We start from the raw sequence: 25,824 nt of genomic DNA, 5'->3' as shown, positions 1-25,824 counted from the left end.
TAAAGACAAGCAACTGTATTATTGTGTGTTATGCTCCTGCTTAAGAACTCAATGAATAAAACTCAGTGAATAAAGGATCCAGTTTAAAAAANTATTTTAGGAATTTATAATAAATTCAGTTCTTGGTGCTTCTTTGACAGTTGAAAGCTTATCTCCAATTGGAAAGCCAGGCTGGCCAGTTTCAGAAAGGTCTTCCAAATCTAATATGAGAGAGTATGGGGAAATAATAATACTTGTATTTGATATAACACCTTATCACGTCTTTGAGATGTCTCAAAGCACTTCCCAGTAAAGTGAATTGACTGTATATTTCTGTAGGCAAAAGAGAATTAATTGGGGAGAACCAAAAACTGACACAAAAAATGGGCCAAATATGAATCTGTGTCCACTTGTCCTGCTGATAATACATTTTACAAGGGAGAAATACTTCTTTTATAGCCACAAACTAACACAATTCAACACTTTCAGCATTGTTTTTTCTCACAATACAGCATGTGATCCTTTTTCTAATCTTCTTTTGTGGAGTCCTGTAGCTCAGTGGTTAGAGCACTCGCTTTAATAATAATAATAATAATCCTTGCATTTGATATAGCGCTTTTCACGTCGGGAGGACGTCCCAAAGCGCTTCACAGAACACACTGTAAAGTGAATTGACTGTATATTTGTGGGCTTTGCAAGTGAGAGACCTGAGTTCAATTCCAGGCAGGGCGAAACCTTGGGCAAGTTTCCTTACTCCACACGCCTAATAATAATCCCTCCAAAAAAACAAAACAATAATAAATTGGTCATTTTCAATCTACGACTGTTTGTGGGACATTGCTGTGCGCAATTGGCTGCCGCGTTCGCCCACAAATATACAGTCAATTCACTTTACAGTGTGTTCTGTGAAGCGCTTTGGGACGTCCTCCTGACGTGAAAAGCGCTATATCAAATGCAAGGATTATTATTATTATTATTATTATTGTGGGTGAAACGTGGCAGCCAATTGCACACAGCAGTGTCTCACAGCCTGAGTGACCAATGTTTATTTGGGAATTGTTGGCCAAGATACCGGGAGAAACCCCCTTCTCTTTTTGAATAGTGACCTGGGATCTTTAATGTCCAATTGAACAGGCAGACAGGACCTCGGTTTAACTTCTCATCCGAAGGCCGAAGAATCACCTTCTTCTGGTAAAGTTTGCTTTTTTTTGATTTAGCAGTTGTTTGATTTGAGCATACAGAACTTCTCTCATGTCATTGCATTTATGGTTAAATAGATCACTATTATGCAATGGAATAATACTGATGTAATAAATATATTAAAATGTGCATCATTTTTATAAGTAAACCTATTCATTATTTTGTTTTCTTTTTTGAGTTAATTTAAGCATCTGCTTTGAAAGACTCAGGTGGGTGCAATGTGTTAACATGGACACTAGGTGACAGTATCACAAACTATGTAAAACAGTAACAAACATATTTTATCTTCTCATGAAATGTCCACTGCATTTTCTTACAGATTTGATTCAGGCACAGCAGGAGGAGAAGGATATTATCTTATATATGCTGAGACATTCTTCTGCGTAACAGATGTCAGCTTGTGGGTCAGCCTAGCTCAGTTGGAGGCACTCTTTGTCCACATTTATTGTCATGTAAGATCACAGTAATGAGATTTCAGTGACTTCAGTTTGCAGTAACTATACTATACTGTACCTCCATCTGAAAGAGGATGTGACATCCAGTTACTTCTAACACTTGGTGGTGCTACAGGAATGAGATACGCTGCCTGGATGCTGTTTTACATCTGATGAAGAGTGATAAACAGTGATAAGGATATTTTAGTTAACTGAGTAAAATTAAAAAGTAATAATCCTTGCATTTGATATAGCACTATATCATTGGGATGTTTTTAAGTGTTTCACTGGTAATTGCTGGAAACGTTTCAATATTATAGTGATATACCAGTGCCTGTGACTATTTTGTAGGTGAACACAGCAGTGAATTTGCCCTCATCACTATTTCTACAAACAGCCATGAAGTAAAGGACCAATTAGCCTTGAGGATTATTGGTCAAGACATTAGGAGAAACTCCTCTTTTTGAAGAGTGACAACAACTTGCCTTTGTGTAATGCCCTTCATACAGGATAGCATCTTGGAGGGCTGAAATTTTAATGACCTGAGATCTTTAAAATTCACTGAATGGAGTCGATGAGATGGCTGAAGAGAACTTCCTGTAGCCATGGAGAATATCACCTTTCCCTCTGCTCCTCAGCTCTCCCAGCTTGAGCTCCATCTCAGTGAAGCCCTTGAGACAGCCTCTCAATGTGTAAGGTCCTGTAAAATTGTTTATTGCTGCCGTCATTGGATAAGGGAGCTGGTGGGAATGTTTTTCAGGGATGGTCATGAATATTGTGCTTCCACATGTTATTTAGAATTGACAGAGCTGGTTCCAGTCCATCTATGATTATTATGATTCCACCCAATTGAAATTTATCATTGAATCAGTCTGTACATTATTTGTGTGTTTATTCAGCATATGATAGTTATTTTATAAATCCTTAAAGTATAAACTGCACCATGAAATACGTAAAGCACAAATATAAACCTTGTTTAAAATAGTGGAAACCTCAATCCATTCCTTATTGTTGAACTATCTGAGGTTTTGCGTATTCAGTTATAGATACAAAATGGACCCAAAAATTCATCATAGTCTTTAAATAAATGACATTCTCAAAGTGGTTTAGTCCAAACCAGCAAATACATTTTAAAAAAATACAGAATACAATACATTCTTATTGTTGGAGACTATTTGGTGTTACAAACATGAGATAAATACATTAAATAGAGTAATAGCTTTGAGACATCTCGAAGACGTGATACGGTGCTTTATCAAATGCAAGGATTATTATCAATATTATTGTAATAAAACAAACCTAGAGTTTGACATTCAATAATATTAACTTTGAAGAGCAGAAGATAATTACACAAGAATAATAATCCTTACATTTGGAATAGAGTCTTTCATTTAAGAAGGACTTCCCAAAGCGCTTCACACACTGACTGTGTGTTTTGTGGGCGAATGCAGCAGCCAAGCTATACACAGCAAATGTTCCACAAACAACTACAAAGTGAATAACCAATTTTTATTTGGGGTATTGATGGCCAGGGAGAAATTCTCTTGTGTTTTGAACAGTGCCCTGATTCTTTAACTTCCCCCTGAACATTTCCTCAGACGCAGGGCCTCAGGTTAACCAGCCAGAGAAGGACGGTACCTCCTACAATGCAGTCCCACCCCAGGCATTTGCACAAGACTAGGTAAGTCTGTGGTCGATCAGTAATTTGTTTTCAGTTTTTTTCTTGATTGAATATTTCTTGATTTATAATATATAATAATAATAATCCTTGCATTTGATGTAGCGTCTTATCACATCTTCAAGACATCTCAAAGCCCTTCACAGAATATACCATAAAGTGAATTGACTGTATATTTTGTAGGCAATTTACGGCACAAACCAAGAATTTTTTTTAAACCACCACTAGTTTAGATTGACAGACCATGTAGCAGTCTGTAGCCCTGCATTGTTGTAAAGCGTTCCTCCTGCAGGTGAGATTTTAAAACAAGATCTTGTCTACCTGTTCTTTAGAAGGATATTATTGATCCATGACACTATTTGAAAAGAGAAAACAGCTTCTTGCGGTGTGCTGGGCAATTTAATTTAGCAACAATTTATTGAATAAAGCATTAAATGATATGGTTCAGCTACACAATACAGTTTACATTTATATAGCGTATTTCACGTCACCTTCCACTGGCTCCCTGTCTCCAAACTAATTGACTTCAACAACAACAAGATTCCATTTATAAAGCGCCTTTCACGTCGGGAGGATGTCCCAAGGCGCTGGACAGTTGGGTCAGGACCCGAGCAGGGGGGAAATGGTCAGGGGGAGGGAAGGGAGGGAGCAAGGAGGAGGAAATGGTCAGGGTGAGGGGAGGGAAGGGAGGGAGCGAGGAGGGGGTAGAGAGTCGAGAGGGGAGCTGAAGGCACTGTCAAAGAGAAAGGTCTTGAGACTGGCCTTGAAGGAGGAAAGGGAGGAAGCGGCGAAGGCACTGGGGGATAGAGTTCAAGAGCCTCGGGGCTGAGAGGCCCCGAGGCTCTGGAACTTCAAGGTCCTTCCCTTCACATACAAAGCCCTTCACACCCTCGCACCCCCATCTCTCTGGCCTGCTCATACTCTATTCCTCTGCTCACTCCCTTTGCTCACCAACACTTGTCTGCTGTGCATCCTCTGCTCCCCTTGGTGCCACATTTGGGGATAGCTAAGCTTCCAGTCAACAAATCCCTAACCTCTGGAACTCCCTACCTTTATTCCCCCCTGCACCTTGCCCCATCTTTCCATATCTTTAAATCCCAACTACAAGTTGACTTCTTTGACTGGGCCTATAGTCACCTTTCCCTCTCCTTGCCCCCTTTGAAGCATGCTGAGACATTATCCAATGTGAAGATTGTTGTTGTTGATTTATTTACTTATAAATGTATTTGCCAACCAATGAAATTTCACCCCGAAGTCTTCCCTTTAACCAGGGAACACATAATTTGTCCACTTGAAATCATTTCTTAAATGATCTGACTTCCAGTAATTCTAAGATACTTGTTTGTACATTAAGTATACTTAGATTATTAAATAAGCTTAATATATACACAGACTGTATATAGACTATATTTCACCACCGCATTCACTGCAACAATGTTCTGTTACTGCAGTCAAAAGCAAAATTGTCAACATAATATTATTATCAGGCTGCGTTATGGTCATTCCACATGATAACTGATTTACTTTTCCCAAAATGTTACATTTCCAGTCTAACAGCAATGCATACCCGAAGGCAGGGACGGAGGGAGGGAGGGAAGGAGTGGCTGTGGTAGTTGTGTCACAGAAGGTGCCAAGGTAGGGTGGGGCAAGGTAGTGGAGGTGCTTGAAAGTGAGGACAAGGATCTTGAATTTGACCCATTGGGAGATGGGGAGTCAGTGGAGCTGAATTGTGAATAGCAGCAGGGAATAAATTTAAAAAAACCCAGAAATGAACAAAATGGAATAAGGTAACGCTTACGTGCATGTTCATCTGGATTATAAAGAGGTGGGTTTGTCCTATTAGTTTCCACCACTGCAGAAACAGACCGTGCTTGCCACTGTGAATGCTCATTATCTTGTCTATTAATGTCTAACATTATATCACCATACAATGAGAAAACACTACAACTTTTGAGCTTAGACAACTCGGAGAATAAAGCAAATGTAAGAACTAGTTGTCATTGAATTAAAATAATAAAGTGAAAAGTGTTTCCCCACCCCTGTAAGGGTTCATTTATTTTCATGACCCTGCGGTGAAATGTTGACACAACTGTTGTACAATTAATCAAGGTTTATTAATTCAGATTAATAATGGTCATAAGTAATTAAAAGAATACATTCAATTATACTTACGTATCCACGTATACTGCAGTTCACAACGATTTAAGTTGACCAAACAAAATGCTACGGGAGAGATAGAGGAGCAATGTCCAATTTAATTTCCCATTTGAATCCAAATATAAGTCCTCAACAGGTATCCAAGTATTGTTGTACGGTTTCCAGTTCGATATCATCCAAAAGTATCCAGGTATTATTGTACGTTTAATGTTGTTTAAATCATAATCTTGATCCTCTTTCTTTAGATTCGCGATTTCAAGTCACAATTTCTTCCTTCTCTCTTTCTTTTTTGAATCGATCTCCGTTTATACTGCAGATTAAGTGACCTTTCATCTATTGTCTTTTGCAAGGTGTTTCCTTTGTAAAAACAAATACAACGTAGTTCTCTCCAGCTGAAGACGATTTTTCTATGAGAAAATGACTGATAAACAATGAAAACAGTTTATTGTTTATAAACAGTCTTTTGTTTCTCTTCCTTGAGCAAGGATCTTCTTTGAAGCTAGTCACAACTAGCTCCCTTTATATGAGATTGATCATATGTCTAAAATATATAAACATTGCAAATATAATTTGAGATATTATTTAACAGATTAATTACAGATATCCTATACCCCCATCCCATTACATTACATTTGCAGTCTGGAGGCAATCTAATTTCCTAAACATTATAAAAATCAATTTGTATAAACACATTGAAACAAGCTGCATTGCATTTTTTTTAAAAAAACAGGTATAATTTATACAGTTATCAAAATCAGAACGATGTAATTGGTTTACTGCAAATACTGCAGAGACAAGAGGGGAAAGTCTTGTCAGTTTCATACGACTATGCCGCAGCTTAAGCTCTCCGGGACGCCGTCAGGCGTGAAGGCCGCAATATAAATGCAAGTTGTTGTTATTGATGACTTAATGCTGCTGAGGGTAGATAACAGAGCACAGACCAGGCATCGATCCTCTGGAAGTTTGCACCACAAATAGTATTTAATCAGATTGTTTAAAATACGAGTGAAACTCACTCATTTTAATTTCATTATAGTCAGGCTTTATAAGTGAGTAAACAAATACAATAGATTTGGCTTACATCTACCATTCAAATTGTTATTTATAATAATGTATTGTATCTAAGGTCGCATGATTTATTTATCGTATTATCTAGGATCTTTTCTTCTGCACATATATATCTGTATATCTATGTACCTCCCACACATTTGTGACAAAAATTGCAAACCAGGAAACAAATATTTTCTGCAACTTTTCCAACATGTCCTTGGTTTGGGTTTGCAGTGAATGCTCTGAAAATGTGGGAGTTTAACAATACCCTATAACTGACTCTTTGCATTATCAAATTAGGAGAGCATTGTGTGGAGGTGAATTTGTTCTGATTTTGTAATTTGAACGTCCTTATAGAGTTTTTTTTGTTTTGAAAAAGTCCAATCAGTTAGTTGTAATTCATTATTGCACCAAATTGGATATTCATGCATAGAGCTATGAATGTGTCTGTTTTATTATTTATATGCTTAAATTACAATGGGATATTTAAATTTATTCTTGATGAATTTCTCGATGACAAATAGAGACATATGTATTATCCTCCGGGTGTAAAAAAAATTCTCTTCATCTCCCCTCTGGTTCTTTTGCCAATTATCTTAAATATATGTGCCCTGGTTACTGACCCACTGACCAGTGGAAACATTTTCTCCCTATCTACTCTATCAAAACCCCTCATAATATTGAACATCTCTGTTAAATCTCCCCTTAAGTCCTGTGGAGTCCGGTAGCTCAGTGGTTAGAGCACTCGCTTTGCAAGTAAGAGACCTGAGTTCAATTCCAGGCAGAGGGCGAAACCTTGGGCAAGTTTCCTTACTCCACACAGAGCCTAATAATAATCCCTCCAAAACCAATAATAAATTGGTCATTTTCAATCTACGACTGTTTGCGGGACATTGCTGTGTGCAAATCGCTGCCGCGTTTGCCCACAAATATATACAGTCAATTCACTTTACAGTGTGTTCTGTGAAGCGTTTTGGGACGTCCTCCCGACGTGAAAAGCGCTATATCAAATGCAAAGATTATTATTAATCTGAGGAGAATGATCCCAGCTTCTCTAATCTCTCCACATAACTAAAGTCCCTCATCCCTGGTAAATCTCCTGTGCACCCTCTCCAAGTCCTTAATATCCTTCCTAACGTGTGGTACCCAGAATTGGACACAAAAATCCAGCTGATGCCTAACCATGACTTATGTTTAGCAGAACTGCCTTGGTCTTGTACTCTATACCTCTATTATAAGCCAAGGATCTCATATGCTTTTTAAATAGCTCTATCAACCTGTCCTGCACCTTCAAAGACTTGTGTATGTGAACCCCCAGGTCTCTCTGCTCCTGAACCCTTTAAAACTTTACAATTTAGTGTATATTGTCTCACCTCACATTTCTCTGCATTAAACTTCATCTGCCAGGTATTCCCCTATTTCATCAGTCTACCTATGTCCTCCTGCAGGTCTGCTACCATCCTCTTCACTGTTTATTATGTTTAGTGTCAATTTATGTATATCAACAAGAGCAGTGGACCTAATACCGACCCCTGGGAGACACCACTGTATACTTGCCTCCAGGGAAGACCATTTATTACTTTTTGTCCCCCAGTCAATTTCATATCCATGCTGCCACTGTCCCTTTTATCCCATGGGCTTCAATTTTGCTAACTAGTCTATTATGTGTACCTTATCAAATGCCTTCTGAAAGTCCATATACACTACATCAAATGCACTACCTTCATTAATCCTCCCCGTTATTTCATCAAAGACCTCAATTAAGTTTGTCAGACATGATTTGCCTTTCACAAATCCATGTTGACTGTCATTAATTAACTTGTTTTTTCCAGGTGAAAATTTATTTTGTCCCAGATTATGGTCTCTAGAAGTTTCCCCACCACCGATGTTGGGCTGACTGGCCTGTAGTTACCAGGTTTATCCTTCTCCCTTTTTTGAACAGGGGTGGAACATTTGCAACGTTCCAGTCCTCAGGCACTACTCCCAAATCCAAGGAGGAATGAAAGATTGTGGCCAGAGCATCCATTATTTCCACCCTAACTTTCCTCAGCAACCTAGGATGGATCCCATCCAGACTAGGTGACTTTTCTACTTTCTACTGCAATTTCCAACAATAAAAAAAACTACCCCAAGGCTGCCCTAGACCCAGAGACAAGAGCGCCACCTGTTAACCAGGCTGACACATAAATGGATCCTGGGACTCGCTGTAGATGTGTAATAGTGTAACTCCATACACAACTCCTTTTGATCCAAAGCCACATTACTCCACTTTAGTGACTCTGGTATCAAATGGAGTCCTGTAGCTCAGTGGTTAGAGCACTCGCTTTGCAAGCAAGAGACCTGGGTTCGATTCCCAGTAGGGTGAAGCCTTGGGCAAGTTTCCTTATTCCACACACCTGATAATAATCCCTCAAATAAACAATAATAAATTGGTCATTTCAATCCACGACTGTTTGTGGGACACTGCTGTGCACAATTGGCTGCTGCATTTCACCCACAAATATACAGTCAATTCACTTTACAATATATTCTGTGAAGCGCTTTGAGACGTCTAGAAAACTTGAAAAGCGCTATATCAAATGCAAGGATTATTATTATTAGTAGTAGTAGTAGTTGTATTATTAAATGGTACTGCTGGTCTGTCTGTAGTCTCACTCCATTTCCAGCCAGTTTGACCACAGTGCTGTTTTTTTTCTCTGCTAATGTCCTGGTCAATTTTATCACTCCCTCAGTAGCTTTCTCACCGTTGGCTTAACTTTGAATGCTATTAATCTCTCTTATTCTCATCACTTGCTCACATAGCTTAGTGTCATCGGAAAATGTTAAATAAGAAGCAATCTCTGCTAAACTATTTATGATAGTGTGGAGGCCTTTGCTTTCCCTTCAGCATCACCTCCTGCTTTTATTGTTAAACCATTTCTGAATGTAGGTTTGGTTGATTAACTTACTGGTAATTTCTTGAGCCTTATCATTTCGTGCGTGAGCCTGGCTTAGTTGTAGCACTTTCACTTCTGAGTCCGAAGGTTGATAGTTCAAACCCTATATTGGGACTTTGAACTCAAAGCCTAGGATTACAGTCCAACGAAATGTTGGTGGGTGCTACAATATTGGAGTTGGCAAGCTTCTGATCGAGGTGAGACGTTAAACTGGGGAAACCCAACTGTTCAGATTTTAAAGATCCCTTGGCCTTCTCAAAAAGAGAAAGAAGGGGACCCGAGCAGGAGGGAAATGGTCAGGATGAGGGGAGGGAAGGGAGGGAGGGAGCGAGGAGGGGAGGGAAGGGAGGGAGGTAGCGAGGAGGGGGTAGAGAGTCGAGAGGGGAGCTGAAGGCACAGTTGAAGAGAAAGGTCTTGAGACTGGCCTTGAAGGAGGAAAGGGAGGAGGCGGCGAAGGCACTGGGGGATGGAGTTCCAGTGCCTGGGGGCTGAGAGGCTGAAGGCCCGGCCACCGATGGTAGGACGGTTGGGGCGGGGGATGTTGAGCAGACCGGAGCCAGAGGAACGGAGGGTATGGGCAGGTACGTGGGGGGATAGTAGGTCGGAGAGGTAGGAGTGTGCAAGGCCGTGAATGGCCTTGTAGGCGAGGATGAGGATCTTGAATTCGATCCTCTGGGGGATGGGGAGCCAGTGGAGGCGAGCGAGGGTGGGAGTGATGTGGTCCCGAAGCCTGGTGCGGGACAGTACACGAGCTGCAGAGTTCTGAATGACCTGCAGTGTGGAGGGAGGTGGCGGGAAGGCCGGCGAGGAGAGAGTTCCCATAGTCCAGCCTTGAGGTGATGAAGGCGTGGACCAGAGTTTCAGCAGCGTGAGGGGTGAGGTAGTGCTGTAGTCTGGCGATGTTCCGGAAGTGGTGGAAGGCAATGCCAGTTGTGGTGCGGATGTGGGGAAGAAAGGACAGCTCAGGGTCGAACAGAACGCCGAGGTTCCTGACTGGCTTTGAGAGGTGGAGAGTGCAGCCTTGGATGCTGGTATAGTAGTTTTTGTTGTTACGAAGTTAACTTAGTCTGAATGTGATCTTATGTTCCACTATTATGCCATACTATAGAATTACCTTTCATTTCTGTATGATATTTGTTTTCTCTCTGTTTCACATTACCTGGTCAAGGAAATGGGCTGGTAACCTGCTCCCAAGGCAGTACCTACACCATTTCCTCTTCCTCTCTGTGGGACAGGGGAGGGAAAGAGAAGGGCATCTTGACTGCTTGATATAGGTACATTATCAATCCCAGGCAAATGCATTGCAGATATTAGAGTTCTGCGTGTACGTAGACAAAATATTGCCTCTTCCAGACAAAATATTGCCTCTTTTAAGATGACTGGAGCAATTACCAGCATTTGTTGAGTAAAGCAGAAAAATTGTAGCAGAAAAGCTGTAGGTGTTAAATACTGTTTAAAAGGTTAATATAATTATATGGCCTGAATCATTCCTAAAAGGCCAAGTTCTTTACAACAAATGTCGTTGTGCATTCATCTTTCAGACAAATGACCCTGTTCAGGCTTGTGTGGGTTTGAGAACATTCCGTGCATAGAAATTTATTTTATAAATTTACAACACAGAAGAAGAATATTCAGTCCATCATGCAGCAGTCATTTATTAACACCTAGTAGGATTCAGTTCTAGTATTTCTATGGATTATAAACAAATTAATTATGTAAATTACCTTTTCTTTTATTTGGTTTTTCGTGGTTTGAGGAATCTCTGGAAGTGTCTGCAGTAAAACACATAAAGCAACGGATCCAAGAAGTGTACTGACGACAGGCCTGAGAGATTTCCTGGATCTTATAAGGTTGTAGAACGTGGAATAGAATGAGTTTATCAAACTGGAAGACAAAGGCAGTTCCTGCATATAACTCTTTAAGCCACAGAGGACAGTAAAGCATTGGTGATGTTAAGTCAAGTTAACATTGCTGTGCACAAATTGGCTACCATGCTTGACTAAAAAATACACAACTAAAATACTTTAAATTATACCCTGTGAAGCTTTTTGTGACAGCCTCCTGCTGTAACAAATGCAAAGATTATTATTGTTATTATAACCCTAGTTATACAGTAGAAATTGCCAATAATAATAATGATGATTCTAATTATCACATTGAATATGATGAGTAGATTTTCAGTCCATAATTATAAGCCCTGCAATTATGGCACAATGATTTGTTGAAAATTATTTGACTGCCATCTTTGATCTGGTCTGAGTGAGTGAGCCCAGCCAGCGAACGAGCGAGTGAGTGTAGATTTAAAATACTTTTTTTATGAGCTCAAAGGTACAACCAGAATGCTGCTTTAAAGGATACCGCTTGAGTTAAGCCGGGTTAGGATTTCTCCAGGCTGTTTAATTGTAGGGAACAACTCATCCAAGTCCAGTGCTTTCCTCACTTCTCATGTCAACACCTGCCCTTTCCAACAAAAAGAAAGAATGTATTTGCATCTTTATTGCCCACCTCCATCCATACCTCACAATAAAAGCAGCCAAAACCCTCATCCACGTCTTTGTCACTTCCCGGCTGGACTATTCCAATGTCCTCTTCGCTACTCTCCCCAGCTCCACAATACACAAAATTCAATTAATTCCGAACTCCTCTGCTCGGATACTCGCCCGCACAAAACTCCATACCCCCATCGCACTAGTCCTTGCCAGGTTCAATTATTGAACGGAACAATTTCAAGATCCTCTCACTTATTTTCAAATCCCTCCGTGCCCTCACACCTGCTCAACCCCCATTCCACCACCCGCTGCCTCGGCTCGCCTGGCTCTGGCCTACTGTCGCCCCTCGTCCCCTCCGTTGCACATTGGTGGCCGTGCCTTCAGCTACCACCCCCCGAAACTTTGGAACTCTCTCCCTCAATCCTTCCGCCTTGCCCCCTCTCCACTTTCAAATCCCTAAAGACCTTCCTTTTTGATCGTGCTTATGGTCACCTCCCCCCCTCTCTCCCCCTTGCCCAGGGTCAGACTCCGCCACGGTCAAATGCTCCAGGACGCCACCCAGTGTAAATGGCGCTTTATAAATACAAGTTGTTGTTGTTGATACAGTATCTTTTTACATCAAAACATCTCAAAGTGTTTTAGAGTATTTTACTGTCGCATGTACTGACAGTTTGGTAAGCAAAGGTGCTGGCCACAAATAGAATTCAGGTGAATGGCTGATTTAATCTGGGTGCTTTGTTTAGGATACCAGGAAAACCTCCTTTCTCTTTTCAAATCGTGCTGTGGGACCTTTAATGTTCTCCTGAACAGGGAAACTTGGTTTACCATCAAACTGAAGAATTGCATCTACAACACTGCAGCTCCCGCAGCCTTACTTCATAAGAAAGATCAGCTTAGAAGCATCCTATTATGCTTCTAATTGTGGAGTCTCGTAGAATACTGGTTAGCCTTTGCAAGCAAGGGGATCCGGGTTTGATTCCTTTAGGTATATTTCCTTATTCCACACTCCTGTTTACCTAGAATTAAGTAGGAACTTGGTTATTAGTCAAATGGTGAATCGCTTTCCAGCGGTAATAATCCCACCCCAAAAAAAAGGTCACTACTTATAGGTTGTATAATGTCCAATGTCTTGGGATGGCCTCCCAATGCGAAAGGCCCTATACCTACCAGTAAGTAGGAACTCAGGTGTTAGTCAATTGGTGGATCGCTTTTCAGGGGGCAATAATTGCTTCAAAAAAATAATAATTTGGTCACTCAATCCATGACTGTTTGTGGGGCACTGCTGTGCGCAATTGGCTGCCGCGTTTCATCCACAAAATATACAATCAACTCACTTTACAGTATATTCTGTGAAGCGCTTTGGGACGTCCTCCCGACGTGAAAAGCGCTATATCAAATGCAAGGATTATTATTATTATTATAACGAAAGTGTCAAATCAAAATAATATTGAAAGGGACATGACAAGGTACAGCAGTAGAGCAAGTTATATCACAGGTGCTGCTATAGAAACCCAATCAATCAAAAACAGTTTGACAAAGTAATATATACTAATCATACAGCACCAAAAGGCCTCTCTCGGCATAGCCATCATACTCAATACTTGTTCTCTACAAGTAGAAATTCAGAAAGTGTACTGATATAAAAATTCTGCTTCTTCCAGCTAGTAACTGTTAAAATGATCAGAGCTTTCTATTTTTGTCTTCATGTAATTGATGGGATAAACCAACAAAAATACCCAGTAGCAGTGACGTTATGTACACAATGACCGAAAAGACAACTTCTGCCCACTCTGCCTTCCTTGGAGAGGAAGTAAGCAGGGTCTTTTGGGGGCTGTGTTGGCTCCAAAGCAACCTGCTCGGCCATGGTTCCTGAGCCAGGCAGGCCTGTAGCACTGGGTTTAGAAAGCTCGCAGGCTGGCTTGTTGGCAGGACTTGGAGGACCAAACTGGGCACTGGGGCAGGCATTCATCTCACTTAGCTCCTGTAAACACTGCAAGTCAAAACCCCAACAAGCAGGGTGGTCTTAGCTAGGAAAGCAGATGGAAACTTGCCAGACTGTTCACAATGGCAAGCAGTGTGGTTTTAGCTGGTTAAACTCCAGCAATACCCTCTGTGCACACTTTGAGGTTCCCAAGCCCTTGCTCTCTTCAACCTGGGCTTAATGCTTTCCTGAATTCAGTAAGATGGGTGCATCCCTCCAGTGAGAGAGTGCGCATTACATTCCATGCGTGGAAATTTCCATTTGTAGTCGGCATACATACATGGAATGCTGAGGCTGATTGGGATACTCTTATGGATGTTGATAGGTTTCCACATGTAACACCCGGCTGATCGAAAAAAAAGTGTCTCCCAGTAGGTCTCCACAGAAACTAGTAATAATAATAATAATCCTTGCATTTGATATAGTGCCTTATCATGTCTTCGAGACATCTCAAAGCGCTTCACAGAATATACTGTAAAATGAATTGTCTGTATATTTGTGGGCGAAATGCAGCAACCAATTGTGCACAGCAATGTTTCACAAACAGTCATGGATTGAAGTGACCAATTTATTATGTGCTGTGAACATACCGGTACCCCTTGTAACTAATGTGGAATTTACCCTATATTGTGAGACAGCTGTAAAAACTCAACAATTATTCAGTTATTCCTGTGTGTCATTGATTTAGGTGGGACTGTCTGGCACACAGTAACTTCTTGTTCCTGTAAATGCACCAGCTTGTTCTCAAAAGAGTGAGTGTGGGAATGATTGGGCAAACCTTGAATATTTCTAGTCATCTTTTCTGGAACCTTATTGCAAACCACGAAACATTGTTTCCGGGTAACTACTGGTTTGTTTCTTCAGGGTATTTCCAAAACATTTTGTGAATGTCATTTTCTTTTTTTGTCTTTTTTAAGTCATGTCACATAATGATAATACTTGCATTTGATGTAGCACCTTATCACATCTTCGAGACGGCTCAAAGAGCTTCACAGAATATACTGTAAAGTGAATTGACTGTATATTTTGTGGGCAAAACATTCTAGTGAATATTCACTTCTAGTGAAGATAGGAGGTCAGCTGCTCCCAAGGTTCCACACACTCTGCTCTGTAACTGACCAAAGGGAGCATTATGGAGTCCTGTAGCTCAGTGGTAAAAGCTCTCGCCTCACAAGCGAGAGACCTGGGTTCGACTCCCGGGTAGGGCGAAATATTGGGCAAGTTTCCTTACTCCACAACCACTGTTTACCTCGCAGTAAGTAGGAACCTGGTTGTTAGTCATTCGCAGATCATTTTTCCAGGGATATCTCGAAGACGTGATAAGGCGCTATATCAAATGCAAGGATTATTATTAGTATTATTATATTATGCTGCATGTTCATTTGTCCTCTAATCATTTTATATTCTCCTTCTTTCTTACCCCCCACCACCCGTGCAGCCATTCTACAATATACATTATACCATATTTCCCCCCTGAGGCATAGAACATGTGTATACAATAAGATGGATATACCTTAGGTAATTGGACAGGGTGATTATTATGAATAATATTTTGTATATTATCATTTTGATAGAATTTCAGAAGGGGGGGGTATATTTACATTTCACTTACCCTATATCTATTTCTCACTATTATTCTATAATTGCCAAATACAGAATGTGAGAAAAAATTATTTAGGACACATTTCCTGTAAGCATTATCAGGAAATTTATCATTGAACCTTTTACAGAATAACTTGCATTTATGTGCATTTATAAAGCACCTTTCATGTGGGGTAGCATCTCAGAGTACTTGAATTAAAAACAAAGGTCTTTACTATATCGCCTCTTACACAATAATATAAAGTCTTCACTATATCATCTCCTACACAATAAAAATATAAGGTCTTCACTAAATCAAGTCTTACATAATTAAAAATATAAAGTCTGCACTATATCACCTATTACACAAAAAAGTATGTTATTCACTAAATCACCTCTAACACAATAAAAATATAAGCTTTTCACTGTATCACTTCTTACAATAATATAGTCTTCACTAAATCAATTTAGAGAAAGTTACAAGGCAACCCCTCCTCCATCCCTTGCCAAAACGTTATTCAAAGGTTTTATGAAGGATATATTATGATTTCTCAATATTCAAGAGGCCTCATCTGATACCAGGACAGGTAAACCAAATAGGCAAAGACAACAGGCAAAGAGGAGGAATTCTGGTGCTTCTATCAAGAAACATCAAAATATTTTCCCAAGCTGCTTGATGTGTTCTTTATTCCAGTACTACATAATCCACTCCACATTGTAAAGATTACCTATATCATTGTAGCTTTCTTAAGAAAAATAAGGTCAATATTGCATAAAAGGAGGAAAGATGTGGTCTAAGATATATTCTTTAAACTGCTCCATTCAGGTGCTTACAGTGCAGAAGCTGCTGGACCTTGTGGAAACATCCTTCAGCCTCTACCATATAGTTTTAACCTACAAATGTTCTCTCAGGTACTGAATGAAAAATGTGCATCTTCTCTTTGAATGTTTATTAAAAGCGCTGCAACATGACAAAAAGCACTCAGCGGAAATTTTGTGGAACAATTCTATGTTTAGAGTTTATTCCATTTCCTAACAAGTCACCATCAAGAGAATTGCAGAGAGACAAACTGGTTTGATTCTTCCACACAAAGAATTGATTACCCTTAAAAGAAATATACCTAAGCTTAACCTAAAGGCAATAATTATCTCCAGACCCGAATATACCACTTGTCTTCTTCTAGTATTGAAACAGACCCTTGTGTAGCAAATCCTTATTGCAAATCATGCGTTGAGCTAATTTTTGCCTGAATGAAGAGTTTATTATCTCATTTTATTGCTGTAATATTTTCATATCATCAACTTGTTTTTCCAAAACGTATAAACCACAAATTGTATGGTTTCAGATCCTGACGCTCAAAGTCTCTTGATTTTAACATTGCCTTAAAATGTAAAGATTGTGCCATAGATCAGAAAATTTGTATATTTCAGTCTTAATTTTGGCTGGGATGCCCCCCCATTGTCACACAGCCTCCGAGATCTTACCCTCCAGGCTCACACTTGAGGAATGGTGACTAGCGTGATGGACTGAATGGCATGCCACCACGAGTGAGTTTTGTCAGCAGAGATTAAAAACTGACAAAAATAGCTGTGAAAATAGCAAGATCACACATGATATGATCAAATTGTGGACAGTGGGCATGATGGTGTATAAGAAACCCTTATGCCTAAAGCTGACCCAAGAGCCAACAGCTTTCGTCTCACTTCTTCAGTTCTAACAAGAACTCAGTAGTTGCCAATGTTTTGTGAGATTGTGTTACTGTAAAGTGAATTCCCTGGAGTAACCCTTTACATCACCGGTTCATTTTCCAGTGGCTACACAACATTGACATTGCTAATGTGGCTTATAGTTGCAAACTTTTGACGTGAAAGGTGCTTTACAAATGTAATTTTGTTGTAAAGAAAATAAATGTTTTATTTTAGTTTTGTTCAGAAAAATAAGTCAATTTTGTACCAAAACCAATCCTACACTTAAGTATGGTATGACTAACCTTTGGAGATAACACAGTTAATTCTCACTCACAACTGCATATCTGCATTGAATTTATTTTGGTATAGACAGGACTGTGGATATAAACATTCTTTATTATGATTTCATTTTGCAGGCTCTGCAACCTCACCACTTTGTCCCAAGCGATGGACCCTGTGCACCTGGATGGCACGCGCCCCCTTATCCATTGTGTCCTCCAGCATCACCATATGCCCCATATCCAACATATCCACCAAATCCAGTTTATGGTCCCTCACAAAACATCAGCTATCAATCTGTTGTTTCATCAGCACTGCTTACCTGCCAAAATGCTATAGCTCCACCTCTTCCTCAAGCTTCATTTTATGCATTAACCTGCCAAAACCTGCTCCAACTTACTTTGCCGGTCGCTCACTCCAGATGGTTTATGTGCCGTTAAGATCTGTCCCATTAAGTTGGGCGCAAGCAGACCGTGGGTCAACTACAAAAGTGAAACAACGGTCTTCAAAGCACACCATCACTAAAATTGCAGCTAAGGCCTTTTCCAATATTCTGGATATCGGTGAAATTGGAACTGATGCATTTGGCAATATTTTGGGCACTCCCACCATCGGTGAGATTACAACTGATGCCTTTTCTGACATTCTGGTCAATGTATTTAATGCAATGTAAAACAGTAAGGTATGAAACACGTTTTTCTTTTTTCAATATCTGATCATTATTGTTGTGGGACATTAACAAAGATCTCAGAGATGGTGTGGGGCAAGACTGGAGAGTTTTTTTTTTAGCTGGGTGTCTGACACATGCGGAAAGCCATCACCATACTTAAGAGTATCCAAACCAAACTGAGAATTCTGTGCATCCCACCTATACAAGGAAGTTCCCATATATTAGAATGGAATGCACACTTATTATTAGAATTATTAGTAGTTTTATAATTAAAAAATCTACTTTGACTAAAAGCCAATATTGGCAATTTTTTCTCAATACTACGACTACCTCTTATCTTATTGTTATTATTTGTAATTACTGCATTTGATATAGCACCTTACCACATCCTTGAAACGTCTCAAAGTGCTCCATGAGATTTACTGTAAAGTGTAGTTACTGTGTATTTGTAGGCAAACTTGGCAGACAATTTGCACACAGAAATATCCCACAAACATGAAGTGAATCACCAATTTTATTTGAGGCTTTGGCCAGGACACAGGGATCTTTAATGTTCAACTCAACAGCCCTTGTCATACTATTAAGAATTATGTCTCCTTGTTTTGATCCTTTTAGCAGAGTGGTATAGCTACCTAACATGTTAATTCCCTTCATTACTTTAAACACCTTAATCATATCACCCCTTAACCTTCTCAATGCTGAGGAATTCTGCCCAGCATCTCATCATAGTTTAGCCCCTTTTATCTCAGGTATTAATCTAAATTTCAGTGGTGAAAGCGCTTGCCTCACAAGCGAGAGACCTGGGTTCAATTGCCAGGAGGCGAAACTTTGGGCAAGCTTCTTTACTCCACACAGCTCTGTTTACCTAGTAGTAAGCAGGAATCCGGTCATTAGCCGATTGGGACTGTTTGTGGAACTCTGCTGTGCACAATTGGCTGCCACATTTTTCCCACAAAATATACAGTCAATTCACTTTACAGTATATTCTGTGAAGCACTTTGAGACATCTGAAAGACTGATGGGGAGGAGGGGGCGATGTGCGGGGGATAATAATAATAATAATAATAATAATCCTTGCATTTGATATAGCGCTTTTCACGTCGGGAGGACGTCCCAAAGCGCTTCACAGAACACACTGTAACGTGAATTGACTGTATATTTGTGGGCGAACGCGGCAGCCAATTGCGCACAGCAATGTCCCACAAACAGTCGTATATTGAAAATGACCAATTTATTATTGTTTTTGGTTTTGGAGGGATTATTATTAGGCGTGTGGAGTAAGGAAACTTGCCCAAGGTTTCGCCCTCTGCCTGGAATTGAACTCAGGTCTCTCGCTTGCAAAGCGAGTGCTCTAACCACTGAGCTACAGGACTCCACAGGGATGGGATAAAAGATCTTATATGATGGCCCTACATACAACAAAGTACAACAACAAAATTACATTTGTATAGTGCCTTTCAAGTCGGGAGGACGTCCCAAGGCGCTGGACAGTCAGCATTTCGGTCCCGAGCTGGGGGTTGGGATTGGGAAACAGGGTAATCGAAAGCATGGTCGAATAGGAGGATCTTGAGATGGGTCTTGAAGGAGGCAAGGGAGGGGGCAAGGCAGAGGGAGTGTATGGTGGAGTTCCAGAGGGTAGGGGCAAAGTGGCAGAAGGCCCGCCCACTGATGGTGGAGCAGGCAAGGCAGAGGATGTGAACCAGGCAGGAGCCCACTGAGCGGAGGGAGCAAGCAGGGTAGTAGGAGGTTAGGAGGTTGCAGGGTTAGTGGGGAGCAAGGCCATGGAGGGCTTTGAAGGTGAGGACTAGGATCTTGAACTGTATCTCCTGAGTGATGGGAATCCAGTGGAGTCGGGCGAGGATGGGTGTGATAGGGTCACGGCTCCTAGTGCAGGAGAGGACACGGGCTGCAGAGTTCTGGATGATCTGCAGTCTATGGAGGGAGGAGTTGGGGAGGCCGACAAGCAAGGAGTTTCATAGTCAAGCCTTGATGTTACAAATGTGTGTATGAGGGTTTCGGTGGCCTGCGGTGTGAGACAATATCGGAGCTAAGTGACGTTGCAGAGGTGGGGGAAGGCAGAGCAGGTCATGGCGCAGTTGTGGGGTAGAAAGGATAGTTGAGGGTCAAACAAGACCCCAAGGTTCCAGACTGGCTTAGTGAGGTGGAGTGTGCAACTGTGGATGGTGATGCTGTCAGCGCCTGAGGTGAGGAGGCACTGACGGGAGCCAATCAGGAGAGCCTCGGTTTTGTTGACGTTCAACTGAAGAAAGTTCGCTCTCATCCAGGACTTGATGTCTGACAGACATTCTCTCAGCACAGCAGTGGTCCTGGAGTCGAGGGTGGAGGCAGAGAGGTAGAGTTGGGTGTCATCCGCATACATGTGGAAGTTGACCCCATGTCTACAGATGATGTCACCAAGAGGGAGCATATAGATATTGAAGAGGAGGGACCAAGGACAGAGCCCTGAGGAACACCGCACGAGATAGTGAGGGGGCTAGAGGAGAAACCTTTTGTGGAGATGAAGTGTCGGAGATGTGAGAGGTACGATCTGACCCATTCAAGGACAGAACCATGCAGGTTGAGGTGAGAGGAGAGGCAGTAGATGAGGATAGAGTGGTCAACATTGTTGAAAGTAGCAGAGAGGTCAAGGAGGACGAGGAGGCAGAGGGAGCTCCTGGTCATGGATGGACAGAATGTCATTTGTCACTTTGACCACAGGGCTATTTCTGTGCTGTGGGCGGCACTGAAACCTGATTGGAGGGGTTTGTGAAGGGTGTGGCGGGAGAGGAAGGAGCGAAGCTGGGAAACAATGACTCATAGTACAGCAGATTAACAGAGACCTGGTTATCTTTCAGAGCCACGGTGTAACAGTTGACAATTGTAATCAATGGAGGGGAAGTGGACGTATACAAGTAGATGAAAATGGAAAGTCTCTTCGAGTATGCAGAACAACAACAACAACAATAACTGACATTTATATAGCAGCCTTTTGATGCTTCCCAACATAAATAGCACTATATAAATGTAAATTTATATTGTACATTATTGTATTCATGTGGGGTTCAAGTTCTCCCATGAAAATGTTGAATGTTCTTTTATAATGCTAGACCTCCTGCTATATAAAACGTTTAGTTTAGCCGAACATTGAGCCATCAAACTCCTTCATTAAAATGAAATGCTTCAAAGTATTTTCATATAAATATAGACTACAATTGTCAATAAGGCATTTTTGCACAGCTGGTAATAATTGTAAATCATCACAACAATAAAATCCTCATTTAAAAACATTAAACATAGTTGCTTTCATATATATTATCCTCAATAAATCTCTTTAATTATTTGATAGCTTCTTAATTGGCGTTTAATTATGGTACTTTTAAATAAATGTATTCTGTTGGTACAAGATGCAACTGTGAACTCCTTTTCTGATTATAGATTCTATTGGAGTGCAGGGCAGTGATTTCTTTATTCTTAGAGAATTTTAAAAATGATATACATACACAATCCTCAGGGTTTACAATAAGTTAGATAAATAAGTCAACTATTTACTAGACAAATATTAATTGGGTGAATGGGAGAATGAACGGTCATAGGAAATTTGGGGCATTTCATAATGAGTTCCTCGTTATATTTTCCCCCTATATGAATACATATATTAATAACATAATTGTGAATTCTGTGAAATTCTATGAATAATTCAATAAATGTTGCATCTGTACAGTAACTGGGAAGAATGCTCAACAATAAACTGATGATGTAACAGTGATTGAATTAAAGCATCTAACAATATGTGTTTACCTTCCATGATCTTTCTATTACTATTGCTTTAGTTTTAATAATAATAATCCTTGCATTTGATATATGGCCTTTTTACATCATTGAGACGTCTCAAAGCGCTTCACAGGATGTACTGTAAAGTGAATTGGTTGTATATTTGTGGGCGAAACTCGGCAGCCAATTGCGCACAGCAATATCCCACAAACAGCCATGGAGTGAGTGATCAATTTTATTCTATTTGGGGGCGGATTGTTAGCCAAAACAATGGGAGAAACTCCGTAGTCTTTTCAAATCGCCATGGAATTTTTAACATCCACCTGAAAAGGCTGATGGCACCTCGGTTTAACGCCTCATCCGAAGTATGGCACCTCCGACAATGAAACACACCCCCAACACTGCATTGAAATATCAGCTTACACAATGTGAATCCAAGTCCTGATGTGACGCTTAAACTCACAACCTACTGACTAAGAGGTGAGAGTGCTACCATTGCGCCAAACTGACACACAGACCATTACCGCCATTACCGTGAACGTGATCCACCAATCGATTAACAACCGGGTTCCTACTTACTACTTGGTAAACAGAGGCATGTGGAGTAAGGAAACCTGCGTAAAGTTTCGCCCACCTGGAAATCGAATACGGGTCTTCTTGCTTGCAAGGCAAGCACACTAACCACTGTGCTTTGGGCCTTCGAATATAGATTGATTGATTTTTTTTGATTGAATTTAATTTAAAGGATGTCTTGTCACAAGAGGAAGATTTGCAATCTTACTCTTGATGTAGTGAGTTCCTGATCTGTCAGATTGTCAGAAATGAGCACCTTCATAACTCTTAAGTCAATCTGCACTTGTTTCACACATTTCAAGCAGGTGCCTTAAGAGCATCTCAAGTCATCAGTCAGGGAAGAAGTAGTTGGACAAGGTTTACATTTGTGATCCTCCATTTGATAAGTAAAGGAACTCAGCAACAGTACTGTGGAAAAATAACAACAATTTGCACTTCAGTAGTACCTTTCATATAGGATGTATGTTTCAAAGCAATTCACAATGACAATGAAGATCTCTAAGCAGGGAGAAAAGGAGGGGGGATTTAAGATGAACAATGTCAAGCGGAGAGGAAGGGGGTAGGTGGTGGGAGAAAGAGGGACAGTTGCCTCTCCATAGTGCAGGAGGGGAATAGAAAGAAAACCAATCATTTAGGGGAAAACCACCTCCCTGTCTTGAAATGTTACATATAGAAAAGTCAAAGAAGAACCTCTTTGAGGTTCATACACTAAAGCTTTTCAGTAGTGTTCACATGATAGCATTGAGGAGCCAGAACTTTGATTAGACATAATCCCAATGATTTAAATGGAACAAAAGAAAACAACTCCTTATTTTTATATGTTGAGAGAGCTTCTGAGTCGAGATGTCATTTTCACCTTCTCAGACATGGAATTCAGGCAAGTACAGGTGGGTAACTTCATTACTTTAAACTGGCAGTTACCCCACCCCCCCACTCAACATGCATACACACCTGTATGTGTGAGATCTGCAAACTGAATAATTCAGAATGCCCTTGGTGAGATTTAACATTCCTAAATATAACCGCAACTCCTCCGCTCCACCATTGGTGGTTGTGCCTTCAGCCACTACAGCCCTAATCCCTGGAACTCCCAGCCTGAATCCCTCTGTCTCGCCACCCCTTTATCTAGCTTTAAATCTCTCTCACCTAAAAACTTACCTCTTTGACCAATGGTGGAGCGGAGGAGTGAGGGACACACAACAGACCAATGCTAGGCTCCGAGATGCTACCCCACGTGAAGGGCACTATATAAATGCAAGTTGTTGTTAACTAAGCAAAGGGGGTGGGCAGAGGAGTTGGATATGAGCAGGGTAGAGAGGCAGGGAGTTGTTAGGATATGAAGGGATTTGTATGTGAGGATGAGGTATCTTGAAGCTAATCCATTCTGAGAGAGGGAGCCAATGGAGCCTGGCAAAGATTGGGGTTGCAGTTTAGTGTGGATGAGAATGTGGACAGGGGAGGTTTGTATTAGCTGGACCTTAATAATAATAATAATAATCCTTGCATTTGATATAGCGCTTTTCACGTCGGGAGGCCATCCCAAAGTGCTTCACAGAACACACTGTAAAGTGAATTGACTGTATATTTGTGGGCGAACACGGCAGCCAATTGCGCACAGCAAAGTCCCACAAACAGTCGGGGATTGAAAATGACCAATTTTTATTATTGTTTTTTTTTTGGAGGGATTATTATTAGGCTCTGTATGGAGTAAGGAAACTTGCCCAAGGTTTCGCCCTGACTGGAATTGAACTCAGGTCTCTCACTTGCAAAATGAGTGCTCTAACCACTGAGCTACAGTACTCCACACCTTGTGAATGGTAGAACTAGGGAGACCATTGAGGAGTGCATTTGAAAAATACAAAAATGACACAACTACATTGACTGTTACAGCATGGAAACAGGTCATATGACCCATTGAGATCATCATGTTTATACTCCATCTCTCCTAATCCCTGTATCTATAGCCCTCAATTCTCTTTTTCCTCATGTATTTCATTTTTATAAACATTCACATATTGACTTAATCTCACTATTGCATAAACATTTTCCTTTTGTTAAATTCTGTAGTAGTTCTATCTACTTTTGGTTGTCATGTTTGTTTCACAACAACACATCCTTTGCCTTTCAAGATATAAATTTCTCTTTGACCGTGCCTTCAGCTCCCCTCTCGACTCTCTACCTCCTCCTCGCTCCCTCCCTTCCCTCTCCTCACCCTGACCATTTCCCCACTGCTCGGGTCCTGACCTAACTGTACAGCGCCTTGGGACGTCCTCCCGACGTGAAAGACGCTCAATAAATGCAATCTTGTTGTTGTTGTAAATATGTTTTGCAATCCACTAAAGACTTTCTAGAATAGATTCTACTTCTTTTGGTCCCTTGATTCATTAACTGATAATTCCTCCCACCTTATTGACATCAACTATTGTTGCATCATTTCAAAGTAGGTTGTGTTAAAGTAGAAATCCATGGTTTATGATCTTCTACAGAATCTTTATGCCTGATACTAGATTTCAATCATACAGTTATTATTTCAAATATAGCACCAAGTGGGGAACCAATTCAGGTTTATTATCATTTGGCTTTTTAAGTATTAATAAATAAGTTAATAATATTCCTTACATCTCATATAGTGCCTTTCACATCAGGAGGAAATCTCAAAGCACTTTAGGTGATACAATATACTGTAAAAGGTAGCAATTGTGTATTTGTAGGCAAACGCAGCAAGTCACAGAGCTTAGTATTTCATACCCAATTCTTCAGTGATTAGAGTCGGGGCTTCTTGAGTGGGGAGGACAAAACCAGTATCCCGTTTATATTAACAAATTTAAAATATGCACTTCTCAAAATAACTTTATAATATTTAATGGGCACCAGCATATATTTTGACTACACCCCAAAGTCTTAAATTAAGTTGGAGTCGTAATACTTAAATGCTGGCACTTACGGTTTGAGCAGAGGAGTGAGCCGATCAAATTTTTTGTTACAGATCCCTCCACGGTGCAACTGCTGCCTGTGCAAATACCTAGTGTTTTATCCCTTTGTGAGTGTACTTTCACACTCACACAATACACATTCATACAGACGATACATTTTCATGTAAATTAGGTCTCCTTCAGACAACAAACAACATCCTTTAACAGTTCCTGCTACCTGTGGGGTGTAAATGACTGAAACAATACCATGCAAACACCAATGGCAACATTCTAACAGACATAAGTCTCCTTTCAAACGAGTTTCATGTCATGATGTCACCACCGCCAAAGGCAGCAATTTGCAAACAGAAATGTCGCATAAACAGCCAGGAAACAAATGACCAATTGTAAAGAGAATTGTTGGCCAGGACACCTGGGAGAAACC

The 25,824-nt window shown here is 40.6% G+C and overlaps 1 long non-coding RNA gene across 1 annotated transcript; it reads left to right on the top strand.

Annotated features, from left to right (window-relative positions):
* Positions 1-9,563: 9,563 nt before the first annotated feature.
* On the top strand, positions 9,564-21,912 carry LOC103187002. The gene is made up of 4 exons (XR_488834.2): positions 9,564-9,631; positions 16,312-16,397; positions 17,591-18,135; positions 20,979-21,912. It is a non-coding gene; the product is annotated as an uncharacterized LOC103187002 (long non-coding RNA).
* Positions 21,913-25,824: the final 3,912 nt, after the last annotated feature.

This window comes from Callorhinchus milii, unplaced genomic scaffold (assembly GCF_018977255.1).
Source record: "Callorhinchus milii isolate IMCB2004 unplaced genomic scaffold, IMCB_Cmil_1.0 Scaffold2, whole genome shotgun sequence".
NCBI classification, from domain to species: Eukaryota; Metazoa; Chordata; class Chondrichthyes; order Chimaeriformes; family Callorhinchidae; genus Callorhinchus; species Callorhinchus milii.
The sequence above is the reverse complement of the archived record's forward strand: the minus strand, read 5'-3'. Positions and strand labels throughout refer to the sequence as shown.